The sequence below is a fragment of the Bos javanicus genome, unplaced genomic scaffold (genome assembly GCF_032452875.1).
Source record: "Bos javanicus breed banteng unplaced genomic scaffold, ARS-OSU_banteng_1.0 tig00002723_1, whole genome shotgun sequence".
NCBI classification, from domain to species: Eukaryota; Metazoa; Chordata; class Mammalia; order Artiodactyla; family Bovidae; genus Bos; species Bos javanicus.
In genome coordinates this window covers 1,101,022-1,111,528 of record NW_026893594.1, presented here as the reverse complement: position 1 = coordinate 1,111,528, position 10,507 = coordinate 1,101,022, and positions in this window count along the sequence as shown.

The following is a 10,507-nucleotide window of genomic DNA, read 5'->3' as shown; positions in this document are numbered from 1 at the left end:
TGGCCCAGCTGGCGATTATCAGGCAGCTGAGCAGGCATGAATCCTGCGGCCCAGCTGGCGATTATCACGCAGCAGAGTAGGCATGAATCCTGCGGCCCAGCTGGCGATTATCAGGCAGCTGAGCAGGCATGAATCCTGCGGCCCAGCTGGCGATTATCAGGCAGCTGAGCACGCATGAATCCTGTGGCCCAGCTGGCGATTATCAGGCAGCTGAGCAGGCATGAATCCTGCGACCCAGCTGGCGATTATCAGGCAGCTGAGCATCATGAATCCTGCGGCCCAGCTGGCGATTATCAAGCAGGTTAGCAGGCGCTGATCCCGAACCTCGGCAGGCACTGATCACGTGCCTGTCATGCAGTGATCAGGTGACTGAGAGGCGCTGATCATGTGACTGCTCATGTGCTGATCAGGTAGCTCTCCTGCACGGATCATGTGCCTCAGCAGGAAAGAATCAAGCAGCTGAGAAGGCATGAATCCTGCGGCCCAGCTGGCGATTATCAGGCAGCTGAGCAGGCATGAATCCTGCGGCCCAGCTGGCGATTATCAGGCAGCTGAGCAGGCATGAATCCTGCGGTCCAGCTGGAGATTATCAAGCAGGTGAGCAGGCGCTGATCCCGCACCGCGGCAGGCACTGATCACGTGTCTGTCATGCAGTGATAAGGTGACTGAGAGGCGCTGATCCTGTGACTGCTCATGAGCGGATCAGGTAGCTCTCCTGCACGGATCATGTGCCTCAGCAGGCAAGAATCAAGCAGCTGAGCAGGCATGAATCCTGCGGCCCAGCTGGCGATTATCAGGCAGCTGAGCAGGCATGAATCCTGTGGCCCAGCTGGCGATTATCAGGCAGCTGAGCAGGCATGAATCCTGCGGCCCAGCTGGCGATTATCAAGCAGGTGAATAGGCGCTGATCCCGCACCGCGGCAGGCACTGATCACGTGCCTGTCATGCAGTGATCAGGTGACTGAGAGGCGCTGATCATGTGACTGCACCTGTGCTGATCAGGTAGCCCTCCTGCACGGATCATGTGCCACAGCAGGCAAGAATCAAGCAGCTGAGCAGGCATGAATCCTGCGGCCCAGCTGGCGATTATCAGGCAGCTGAGCAGGCATGAATCCTGCGGCCCAGCTGGCGATTTTCAGGCAGCTGAGCAGGCATGAATCCTGCGGCCCAGCTGGCGATTATCAGGCAGCTGAGCAGGCATGAATCCTGCGGCCCAGCTGGTGATTATCAGGCAGCTGAGCAGGCATGAATCCTGCGGCCCAGCTGGCGATTATCAGGCAGCTGAGCGGGCATGAATCCTGCGGCCCAGCTGGCGATTATCAAGCAGGTGAGCATGCGCAGATTCCGCACCGCGGCAAGCACTGATCACGTGCCTGTCATGCAGTGATGAGGTGACTGAGAGGCGCTGATCATGTGACTGCTCATGAGCGGATCAGGTAGCTCTCCTGCACGGATCATGTGCCTCAGCAGGAAAGAATCAAGCAGCTGAGCAGGCATGAATCCTGCGGCCCAGCTGGCGATTATCAGGCAGCTGAGCACGCATGAATCCTGTGGCCCAGCTGGCGATTATCAGGCAGCTGAGCATCATGAATCCTGCGGCCCAGCTGGCGATTATCAAGCAGGTGAGCAGGCGCTGATCCCGCACCTCGGCAGGCACTGATCACGTGCCTGTCATGCAGTGATCAGGTGACTGAGAGGCGCTGATCATGTGACTGCTCATGTGCTGATCAGGTAGCTCTCCTGCACCGATCATGTGCCTCAGCAGGCAAGAATCAAGCAGCTGAGCAGGCATGAATCCTGCGGCCCAGCTGGCGATTATCAGGCAGCTGAGCAGGTATGAATCCTGCGGCCCAGCTTGCGATTATCAGGCAGCTGAGCAGGCATGAATCCTGCGGCCCAGCTGGCGATTATCAGGCAGCTGAGCAGGCATGAATCCTGCGGCCCAGCTGGCGATTTTCAGGCAGCTGAGCAGGCATGAATCCTGCGGCCCAGCTGGCGATTATCAGGCAGATGAGCAGGCATGAATCCTGCGGCCCAGCTGGCGATTATCAGGCAGCTGAGCAGGCATGAATCCTGCGGCCCAGCTGGCGATTTTCAGGCAGCTGAGCAGGCATGAATCCTGCGGCCCAGCTGGCGATTATCAAGCAGGTGAGCAGGCGCTGATCCCGCACCGCAGCAGGCACTGATCACGTGCCTGTCATGCAGTGATCAGGTGACTGAGAGGCGCTGATCATGTGACTGCACATGTGCTGATCAGGTAGCTCTCCTGCACGGATCATGTGCCACAGCAGGCAAGACTCAAGCAGCTGAGCAGGCATGAATCCTGCGGCCCAGCTGGCGATTATCAGGCAGCTGAGCAGGCATGAATCCTGCGGCCCAGCTGGCGATTATCAGGCAGCTGAGCAGGCATGAATCCTGCGGCCCAGCTGGCGATTATCAGGCAGCTGAGCAGGCATGAATCCTGCGGCCCAGCTGGCGATTATCAGGCAGCTGAGCAGGCATGAATCCTGCCACCCAGCTGGCGATTATCAGGCAGCTGAGCAGGCATGAATCCTGCGGCCCAGCTGGCGATTATCAGGCAGCTGAGCAGGCATGAATCCTGCGGCCCAGCTGGCGATTATCAGGCAGCTGAGCAGGCATGAATCCTGCGACCCAGCTGGCGATTATCAGGCAGCTGAGCATCATGAATCCTGCGGCCCAGCTGGCGATTATCAAGCAGGTGAGCAGGCGCTGATCCCGAACCTCGGCAGGCACTGATCACGTGCCTGTCATGCAGTGATCAGGTGACTGGGAAGCGCTGATCATGTGACTGCTCATGTGCTGATGAGGTAGCTCTCCTGCACGGATCATGTGCCTCAGCAGGCAAGAATCAAGCAGCTGAGCAGGCATGAATCCTGCGGCCCATCTGGCGATTATCAGGCAGCTGAGCAGGCATGAATCCTGCGGCCCAGCTTGCGATTATCAGGCAGCTGAGAAGGCATGAATCCTGCGGCCCAGCTGGCGATTATCAAGCAGGTGAGCAGGCGCTGATCCAGCACCGCAGCAGGCACTGATCACGTGCTTGTCATGCAGTGATCAGGTGACTGAGAGGCGCTGATCATGTGACTGCACATGTGCTGATCAGGTAGCTCTCCTGCACGGATCATGTGCCACAGCAGGAAAGAATCAAGCAGCTGAGCAGGCATGAATCCTGTGGCCCAGCTGGCGATTATCAGGCAGCTGAGCAGGCAGGAATCCTGCGGCCCAGCTGGCGATTATCAGGCAGCTGAGCAGGCATGAATCCTGCGGTCCAGCTGGAGATTATCAAGCAGGTGAGCAGGCGCTGATCCCGCACCTCGGCAGGCACTGATCACGTGCCTGTCATGCAGTTATCAGGTGACTGTGAGGCGCTGATCATGTGACTGCTCATGTGCTGATCAGGTAGCTCTCCTGCAGGGATCATGTGCCTCAGCAGGCAAGAATCAAGCAGCTGAACAGGCATGAATCCTGCGGCCCAGCTGGCGATTATCAGGCAGCTGAGCAGGTATGAATCCTGCGGCCGAGCTTGCGATTATCAGGCAGCTGAGCAGGCATGAATCCTGCGGCCCAGCTGGCGATTATCAGGCAGCTGAGCAGGCATGAATCCTGCGGCCCAGCTGGCGATTATCAAGCAGGTGAGCAGGCGCTGATCCCGCACCGCAGCAGGCACTGATCACGTGCCTGTCATGCAGTGATCAAGTGACTGAGAGGCGCTGATCATGTGACTGCACATGTGCTGATCAGGTAGCTCTCCTGCACGGATCATGTGCCTCAGCAGGCAAGAATCAAGCAGCTGAGCAGGCATGAAGCCTGCGGCCCAGCTGGCGATTATCAGGCAGCTGAGCAGGCATGAATCCTGCGGCCCAGCTGGCGATTATCAGGCAGCTGAGCAGGCATGAATCCTGCGGCCCAGCTGGCGATTATCAGGCAGGTGAGCATCATGAATCCTGCGGCTCAGCTGGCGATTATCAAGCAGGTGAGCAGGCGCTGATCCCGAACCTCGGCAGGCACTGATCATATGCCTGTCATGCAGTGATCAGGTGACTGAGAGGCGCTGATCATGTGACTGCTCATGTGCTGATCAGGTAGCTCTCCTGCACGGATCATGTGCCTCAGCAGGCAAGACTCAAGCAGCTGAGCAGGCATGAATCCTGTGGCCCAGCTGGCGATTATCAGGCAGCTGAGCAGGCATGAATCCTGCGGCCCAGCTGGCGATTATCAGGCAGCTGAGCAGGCATGAATCCTGCGGCCCAGCTGGCGATTATCAGGCAGCTGAGCAGGCATGAATCCTGTGGCCCAGTGGCGATTATCAGGCAGCTGAGCAGGCATGAATCCTGCGGCCCAGCTGGCGATTTTCAGGCAGCTGAGCAGGCGCTGAACCGGCACCGCAGCAGGCACTGATCACGTGCCTGTCATGCAGTGATCAGGTGACTGAGAGGCGCTGATCATGTGACTGCACATGTGCTGATCAGGTAGCTCTCCTGCACGGATCATGTGCCACAACAGACAAGAATCAAGCAGCTGAGCAGGCATGAATCCTGCGGCCCAGCTGGCGATTATCAGGCAGCTGAGCAGGCATGAATCCTGCGGCCCAGCTGGCGATTATCAGGCAGCTGAGCAGGCATGAATCCTGCGGCCCAGCTGGCGATTATCAGGCAGCTGAGCAGGCATGAATCCTGCGGCCCAGCTGGCGATTATCAAGCAGGTGAGCAGGCGCTGATCCCGCACGTCAGCAGGCACTGATCACGTGCTTGTCATGCAGTGATCAGGTGACTGAGAGGCGCTGATCATGTGACTGCACATGTGCTGATCAGGTAGCTCTCCTGCACGGATCATGTGCCACAGCAGGCAAGAATCAAGCAGCTGAGGAGGCATGAATCCTGCGGCCCAGCTGGCGATTATCAGGCAGCTGAGCAGGCATGAATCCTTTGGCCCAGCTGGCGATTATCAGGCAGCTGAGCAGGCATGAATCCTGCGGCCCAGCTGGCGATTATCAGGCAGCAGAGCAGGCATGAATCCTGCGGCCCAGCTGGCGATTATCAGGCAGCTGAGCAGGCATGAATCCTGCGGCCCAGCTGGCGATTATCAGGCAGCTGAGCACGCATGAATCCTGTGGCCCAGCTGTTGATTATCAGGCAGCTGAGCATCATGAATCCTGCGGCCCAGCTGGCGATTATCAAGCAGGTGAGCAGGCGCTGATCCCGAACCTCGGCAGGCACTGATCACGTGCCTGTCATGCAGTGATCAGGTGACTGAGAGGCGCTGATCATGTGACTGCTCATGTGCTGATCAGGTAGCTCTCCTGCTCGGATCATGTGCCTCAGCAGGCAAGAATCAAGCAGCTGAGCAGGCATGAATCCTGCGGCCCATCTGGCGATTATCAGGCAGCTGAGCAGGCATGAATCCTGCGGCCCAGCTTGCGATTATGAGGCAGCTGAGCAGGCATGAATCCTGCGGCCCAGCTGGCGAGTATCAGGCAGCTGAGCAGGCATGAATCCTGCGGCCCAGCTGGCGATTATCAGGCAGCTGAGCAGGCATGAATCCTGCGGCCCAGCTGGCGATTATCAAGCAGGTGAGCAGGCGCTGACCCGGCACCGCAGCAGGCACTGATCACGTGCCTGTCATGCAGTGATCAGGTGACTGAGAGGCGCTGATCATGTGACTGCTCATGTGCTGATCAGGTAGCTCTCCTGCACGGATCATGTGCCACAGCAGGCAAGAATCAGGCAGCTGAGCAGGCATGAATCCTGCGGCCCAGCTGGCGATTATCAGGCAGCTGAGCAGGCGCTGATCCCGCACCTCAGCAGGCACTGATCACGTGCCTGTCATGCAGTGATCAGGTGACTGAGAGGCGCTGATCATGTGACTGCTCATGTGCTGATCAGGTAGCTCTCCTGCACCGATCATGTGCCTCAGCAGGCAAGAATCAAGCAGCTGAGCAGGCATGAATCCTGCGGCCCAGCTGGCGATTATCAGGCAGCTGAGCAGGCATGAATCCTGCGGCCAGGCTGGCGATTATCAGGCAGCTGAGCAGGCATGAATCCTGCGGCCCAGCTGGCGATTATCAGGCAGCTGAGCAGGCATGAATCCTGCGGCCCAGCTGGCGATTATCAGGCAGCTGAGCAGGCGCTGATCCCGCACCGCAGCAGGCACTGATCACGTGCCTGTCATGCAGTGATCAGGTGACTGAGAGGCGCTGATCATGTGACTGCTCATGTGCTGATCAGGTAGCTCTCCTGCACGGATCATGTGCCCAGCAGGCAAGAATCAAGCAGCTGAGCAGGCATGAATCCTGCGGCCCAGCTGGCGATTATCAGGCAGCTGAGCAGGCATGAATCCTGCGGCCCAGCTGGCGATTATCAGGCAGCTGAGCAGGCATGAATCCTGCGGCCCAGCTGGCGATTATCAGGCAGCTGAGCAGGCATGAATCCTGCGGCCCAGCTGGCGATTTTCAGGCAGCTGAGCAGGCATGAATCCTGCAGCCCAGCTGGCGATTATCAGGCAGCTGAGCAGGCGCTGATCCCGAACCTCGGCAGGCACTGATCACGTGCCTGTCATGCAGTGATCAGGTGACTGGGAAGCGCTGATCATGTGACTGCTCATGTGCTGATGAGGTAGCTCTCCTGCACGGATCATGTGCCTCAGCAGGCAAGAATCAAGCAGCTGAGCAGGCATGAATCCTGCGGCCCATCTGGCGATTATCAGGCAGCTGAGCAGGCATGAATCCTGCGGCCCAGCTGGCGATTATCAGGCAGCTGTGCAGGCATGAATCCTGCGGCCCAGCTGGCGATTATCAGGCAGGTGAGCAGGCGCTGATCCAGCACCGCAGCAGGCACTGATGAGGTGACTGAGAGGCGCTGATCATGTGACTGCTCATGTGCTGATCAGGTAGCTCTCCTGCACGGATCATGTGCCTCAGCAGGCAAGAATCAAGCAGGTGAGCAGGCATGAATCCTGCGGCCCAGCTGGCGATTATCAGGCAGCTGAGCAGGCATGAATCCTGCGGCCCAGCTGGCGATTATCAGGCAGCTGAGCAGGCATGAATCCTATGGCCCAGCTGGAGATTATCAGGCAGCTGAGCAGGCGCTGATCCCGCACCGCAGCAGGCACTGATCACGTGCCTGTCATGCAGTGATCAGGTGACTGAGAGGCGCTGATCATGTGACTGCTCATGTGCTGATCAGGTAGCTCTCCTGCACGGATCATGTGCCTAGGCAGGCAAGAATCAAGCAGCTGAGCAGGCATGAATCCTGCGGCCCAGCTGGCGATTATCAGGCAGCTGAGCAGGCATGAATCCTGCGGCCCAGCTGGCGATTATCAGGCAGCTGAGCAGGCATGAATCCTGCGGCCCAGCTGGCGATTATCAGGCAACTGAGCAGGCATGAATCCTGCGGCCCAGCTGGCGATTATCAGGCAGCTGAGCAGGCGCTGATCCCGCACCGCAGCAGGCACTGATCACGTGCCTGTCATGCAGTGATCAGGTGACTGAGAGGCGCTGATCATGTGACTGCTCATGTGCTGATCAGGTAGCTCTCCTGCACGGATCATGTGCCTCAGCAGGCAAGAATCAAGCAGCTGAGCAGGCATGAATCCTGCGGCCCAGCTGGCGATTATCAGGCAGCTGAGCAGGCATGAATCCTGCGGCCCAGCTGGCGATTATCAGGCAGCTGAGCATCATGAATCCTGCGGCCCAGCTGGCGATTATCAGGCAGCTGAGCAGGCATGAATCCTGCGGCCCAGCTGGCGATTATCAGGCAGCTGAGCAGGCATGAATCCTGCCTCCCAGCTGGCGATTATCAGGCAGCTGAGCAGGCATGAATCCTGCGGCCCAGCTGGCGATTATCAGGCAGCTGAGCAGGCATGAATCCTGCGGCCCAGCTGGCGATTATCAGGCAGCTGAGCAGGCATGAATCCTGCGGCCCAGCTGGCGATTATCAGGCAGCTGAGCATGCATGAATCCTGCGGCCCAGCTGGCGATTATCAGGCAGCTGAGCAGGCGCTGATCCCGAACCTCGGCAGGCACTGATCATATGCCTGTCATGCAGTGATCAGGTGACTGAGAGGCGCTGATCATGTGACTGCTCATGTGCTGATGAGGTAGCTCTCCTGCACGGATCATGTGCCTCAGCAGGCAAGAATCAAGCAGCTGAGCAGGCATGAATCCTGCGGCCCATCTGGCGATTATCAGGCAGCTGAGCAGGCATGAATCCTGCGGCCCAGCTGGCAATTATCAGACAGCTGAGCAGGCATGAATCCTGCGGCCCAGCTGGCGATTATCAGGCAGCTGAGCAGGCGCTGATCCCGCACCGCAGCAGGCACTGATCACGTGCCTGTCATGCAGTGATCAGGTGACTGAGAGGCGCTGATCATGTGACTGCTCATGTGCTGATCAGGTAGCTCTCCTGCACGGATCATGTGCCCAGCAGGCAAGAATCAAGCAGCTGAGCAGGCATGAATCCTGCGGCCCAGCTGGCGATTATCAGGCAGCTGAGCAGGCATGAATCCTGCGGCCCAGCTGGCGATTATCAGGCAGCTGAGCAGGCATGAATCCTGCGGCCCAGCTGGCGATTATCAGGCAGCTGAGCAGGCGCTGATCCCGCACCGCAGCAGGCACTGATCACGTGCCTGTCATGCAGTGATCAGGTGACTGAGAGGCGCTGATCATGTGACTGCTCATGTGCTGATCAGGTAGCTCTCCTGCACGGATCATGTGCCTCAGCAGGCAAGAATCAAGCAGCTGAGCAGGCATGAATCCTGCGGCCCAGCTGGCGATTATCAGGCAGCTGAGCAGGCATGAATCCTGCGGCCCAGCTGGCGATTATCAGGCAGCTGAGCAGGCATGAATCCTGCGGCCCAGCTGGCGATTATCAGGCAGCTGAGCAGGCGCTGATCCCGCACCGCAGCAGGCACTGATCACGTGCCTGTCATGCAGTGATCAGGTGACTGAGAGGCGCTGATCATGTGACTGCTCATGTGCTGATCAGGTAGCTCTCCTGCACGGATCATGTGCCTCAGCAGGCAAGAATCAAGCAGCTGAGCAGGCATGAATCCTGCGGCCCAGCTGGCGATTATCAGGCAGCTGAGCAGGCATGAATCCTGCGGCCCAGCTGGCGATTATCAGGCAGCTGAGCAGGCATGAATCCTGCGGCCCAGCTGGCGATTATCAGGCAGCTGAGCTGGCATGAATCCTGCGGCCCAGCTGGCGATTATCAGGCAGCTGAGCAGGCGCTGATCCCGCACCGCAGCAGGCACTGATCACGTGCCTGTCATGCAGTGATCAGGTGACTGAGAGGCGCTGATCATGTGACTGCTCATGTGCTGATCAGGTAGCTCTCCTGCACGGATCATGTGCCCAGCAGGCAAGAATCAAGCAGCTGAGCAGGCATGAATCCTGCGGCCCAGCTGGCGATTATCAGGCAGCTGAGCAGGCATGAATCCTGCGGCCCAGCTGGCGATTATCAGGCAGCTGAGCAGGCATGAATCCTGCGGCCCAGCTGGCGATTATCAGGCAGCTGAGCAGGCATGAATCCTGCGGCCCAGCTGGCGATTATCAGGCAGCTGAGCAGGCATGAATCCTGCCTCCCAGCTGGCGATTATCAGGCAGCTGAGCAGGCATGAATCCTGCGGCCCAGCTGGCGATTATCAGGCAGCTGAGCAGGCATGAATCCTGCGGCCCAGCTGGCGATTATCAGGCAGCTGAGCAGGCATGAATCCTGCGGCCCAGCTGGCGATTATCAGGCAGCTGAGCATGCATGAATCCTGCGGCCCAGCTGGCGATTATCAGGCAGCTGAGCAGGCGCTGATCCCGAACCTCGGCAGGCACTGATCACGTGCCTGTCATGCAGTGATCAGGTGACTGAGAGGCGCTGATCATGTGACTGCTCATGTGCTGATGAGGTAGCTCTCCTGCACGGATCATGTGCCTCAGCAGGCAAGAATCAAGCAGCTGAGCAGGCATGAATCCTGCGGCCCATCTGGCGATTATCAGGCAGCTGAGCAGGCATGAATCCTGCGGCCCAGCTGGCGATTATCAGGCAGCTGAGCAGGCATGAATCCTGTGGCCCAGCTGGCGATTATCAGGCAGCTGAGCAGGTGCTGATCCCGCACCGCAGCAGGCACTGATCACGTGCCTGTCATGCAGTGATCAGGTGACTGAGAGGCGCTGATCATGTGACTGCTCATGTGCTGATCAGGTAGCTCTCCTGCACGGATCATGTGCCTCAGCAGGCAAGAATCAAGCAGCTGAGCAGGCATGAATCCTGCGGCCCAGCTGGCGATTATCAGGCAGCTGAGCAGGCATGAATCCTGCGGCCCAGCTGGCGATTATCAGGCAGCTGAGCAGGCATGAATCCTTCGGCCCAGCTGGAGATTATCAGGCAGCTGAGCAGGCGCTGATCCCGCACCGCAGCAGGCACTGATCACGTGCCTGTCATGCAGTGATCAGGTGACTGAGAGGCGCTGATCATGTGACTGCTCATGTGCGGATCAG